Here is a 3,833-nt window from a genome sequence, read left to right on the forward strand (position 1 = left end):
AGAATTGGGGATCGGATGCGGGCGAAATTCCCGCCAATGGCTGAGATGTTCAGTCGACTCCCTCCCCCTTTGTGGGGGTCTGGACCCCTACGAGTGAGCAGAAAAGGGAGGAGGAAAGAGGCCCTGGTGAACCGTCATAATAAGTGAACAAGTGTAAGCTTTGCTGCCCGACAGTATGGAGTACTGACCACACCGAGGGACAGGCCCTGAAGCGAAGGACAGGAACGAGCGGAATCAATGTGTTCCAATTTCTGGCCTTGCACCGACCATCCAACGGACCATGGACTAAACGGCCACTGCCTGAAAGGACTATGCTATGTCCAGGGGACCGCTGCCCTCCACAAGGTACATCTTGCGCCTATGGGCCGCTATAACTATCCAAGAAGACACTCGAAAAAGGAAGGATAAACAAACCTACCCGGTGGACTGCCGAGCTACAAGTCCTACGACACAGGAGCGGGATTCTCTAAAAAGCCAAGGTCTTAGGTGGCCAAGAGGGCCCACTTGGAGACTTGGGATCTCAGCAGGAAATGTGAAGGTTGTTTAAAGCCGGCCGATAGGCGAAAGAGAATCCAAAAGTTTTGTTCTGATCTGAGTAGGCTCAACATAGGGAATACCCTAACCCTGGGAACCGGGGCATATAAATCCGCTTATGGCATTCACCCAAGCATACAGAGACAGATGGAATGAAAGAAAGAAAAAGTAGCTCCGCAGCTCGCCCAGAAGAAGAAAGACCCGCCGCTAACGATTTGGAAATCCCTGGTGGGCTGGGCCTGAAAGACAAGTGTGTGTGGATTTCCACATCCTCGTCTTTACTTTAAGACACAACTCTTCTCTTTCTCGGTCAAATGACTTGCGATAGTCTACCTTGAGTAGGACCATAGGGATCTTATGTTTGTGGCGAAAGATAAGTGGTTCTGTCACAACCAAGAAAGTTTCTATGAGTGAGCGACCCTTGATAAACGCCGATTGATACGTGTCAATGTCAATAAGTGGATGAGTGTTGTTAAAGACAATGTTTGTTCCTCTTCTTTGAAACGATTTTCATGAATCTCGAGATGATACTGATTGGCCTGAAATCCTCGACGGTGTTGGCATCTTTTTTCTTTGGGAGGAGAGTGATGGATGCCTGGGTTAGCCTCCAAACATAAAGGCCATTGCTATGAAAGAGCTGCAAGAGAGAAAGCAGTTGCGGGTGGATGATGTCCCAGAAGGCTTGGATTGCACAGATTCTACCAGAGGATGTTGAGATGCTCCCATTGCAACTCACTGATGGAGAAGAACTGGAGAGCTCAGCTAGAGCTGGAGGAGGTGGTAGTACCTGTTCCCTACTGGTACCAGTGGTGGCTTGATCACTTCAAATTGGAGGGACTATTGGGCCAAATTCCCATACTGTAAAAAAAGGTTTTCTTTTCTGATATATCGGAGGTTTTGTGTGCAGAGGCCGCCAGGTTGAAGTTGGATGTTGCTTTTGTAGTTCCCAGTGAAGGATGATGCTGGGTCTATGATGCATTTTATTTGGATTTTGGCTGATAGTTTTCGATGAAGCCACAGATACTACTCTTGTCTGAGACCTGTTGGCTTCATCCAGAGGGAGATGTGTTCTAGGGTGCCAAAGTACTCTTCAGCTGAAGAACTCTCTTTGGGACAAGGGCATCATCAAAGCAAAGAAATCAGAAGAAGAAGCAGTCAGTAATGCAATGCGAGACAAGTGTCATGTAGCAAGGTGCCCGGAATCTATCGTATATCGTATATAGGGATTTTGGATTGCGATTTCCTTTTGGGGATCAGGCCGATTTGATGACAGGAATTTCCTTGTTTGTTGCAGCCTAAGATTGGGATTGGCCTACTCTTCTTCTATAACCGGGATCTTACGACTCTCGTGCTTAATAAGTTGGCACCTCGCATCCTGCCAAAACCTAATCCTCTTATTCTCTAGCTAGAGTTGGGCTCCTTAAGAAGATATGATACTTCTACTTTTGACACCCTTTTTTTCCTATTTTTAAACTCCAATTGATAAAGCCACCTGGCGAGTAGGAATAGTTTCGAGTTTCTGGTCTGTTTTCTTTTGAGAATCAAACCTCTAATGGGTTTTTGCTACCAGGAGAAGGGAATGGCCATGTTGATGGGGTCTATCTAAATAGAGAGGAACCTACAGGGCTGATTACTCGATCACTCCATTGTGATGACAATCACACCCATATTCTTTATTATTTCTAAATATAGATAACTGCCATCTCCCGGCATAAGAAGGAGTGACCCTAACGACAGCCCCTATAATAGTAGACAACACGTTTTAAATCAGACTGGACTGAACGAAGAAAGATCTTTCCACACAAGAGTGGAAGGGATCCTTTAGAAATAGTTCTTAGCTCCAATCAAGCTTTCTCTGCTGTCTAGGATCGTTAGTGCTATAGTGGAGACACTTTTCTCAAATAAGAATGGTGGTCACATTCCCTTTCTGGTGGTAGTCATTGAGGATCTCAAAAACAGGGATCGCAAAAACGTGTCAATAATGACAACGCTGGGCGAAAAGGCTAAAGAAGAAAAACCTGTAGATTTGAATGCCACTTCCTTTGCTAAGATAGCTAGATTTGGATGTCCATTCCATAAGGTATAGCTGCATCTGACACTGAGTAGAAGTTACTAGCAGGATAGACAGGAAGCTCTGAAGGATGTACAATGCTTGGAGGGACAGAAGTTTCAAGAGAAATGGTCTCTTTTGATGGGCATTTGTAGATGATGGTTGATACTGCAAACAATGCCTTCTTGACAGCTCTAGCATCACCAGTTATCTATTAAGCATAAAGATACATTAAAGATAACAATTAGCGGAATATAAGAAACAAAGAATAGATATTGAATAAAGAAAAAAAGAGCAGAGCCTCATAACCGTCCTAATAGAGATAATACCACGTTCGTCTTGTTCTTTACGCCGATCCAACTCGTGCTTTTTAGGATGGATTTCACACGGAATCAAGGGAGGTGCGGGATACGACCCATATCACATTCCTGTGCCATAGCTTGCAAAATCAAATAAATCTATCGAAGCTAGGGTGCCAGGCCTATAAGAATCAGAAGAACAATCCACACTAATGTAACCGTAAAGAAATGGCGGCTCTAACATAGATTTTTCTCAATATGTCATGTTGTTGAAAAATCCTGTGGTAGCATGGGATGATCGGCACTTTAGTTTTAGTTATTGATTTACGCATCACGCATTAACTAATATTTATGGGGCTGGAGACTTCGCTAAAGCATGCACATAAATAGATGAATGAGAGATTACAAGGCAAGGAGATACAGATCTGGGGGTTGACTCAGAACTTGTACATAGGTCAGCTCACTAATGCTTAATAACCAATAAATAGTCAATCAAGAGATATGCACCAGCAAACAACATTATACTGAAATAGTGTATTAGGCGGCAAATGGCACAGAAGAGTTTAGACGATAGATTCTCTACAACAGGTAGGGATCGGGGGTTATACGCTCTTTTCTATAAACAAAGTAGGCTTGTGATTGTCCGCATCCATCACTCAATCATGCAATTCAAAGAAATGGTTTACTTATCTTCTTCTAAAGGATGGAATTGCTAGATTGTCAGTAATATCAATTGAGGAAGAAGCTAGTCCCACTTAAATTCGAAAAGAAGACCTCTATTGTGACAGAAGATTCCTCGCCCACAGCATCTCACTTATTGATTGTGACATAGCTCTCTATCTCCGCTCATAAGAAGATAGCGTTTCATTCACTCGCTCTAGAAACCATAGGAGCTACTATTCCAAGTTTATTAAGAATGGGCACTCACTGGATTCAGGCTTCCACCGTTC

The 3,833-nt window shown here is 43.7% G+C and overlaps 1 pseudogene; it reads left to right on the forward strand.

Annotated features, from left to right (window-relative positions):
• LOC123090293 (NADH-ubiquinone oxidoreductase chain 5-like) overlaps nucleotides 1-627 on the forward strand; it is a 7,923-nt pseudogene extending 7,296 nt beyond the window's left edge.
• Nucleotides 628-3,833: the final 3,206 nt, after the last annotated feature.

This window comes from Triticum aestivum, chromosome 4B (genome assembly GCF_018294505.1).
Source record: "Triticum aestivum cultivar Chinese Spring chromosome 4B, IWGSC CS RefSeq v2.1, whole genome shotgun sequence".
Lineage (NCBI taxonomy): Eukaryota > Viridiplantae > Streptophyta > Magnoliopsida > Poales > Poaceae > Triticum > Triticum aestivum.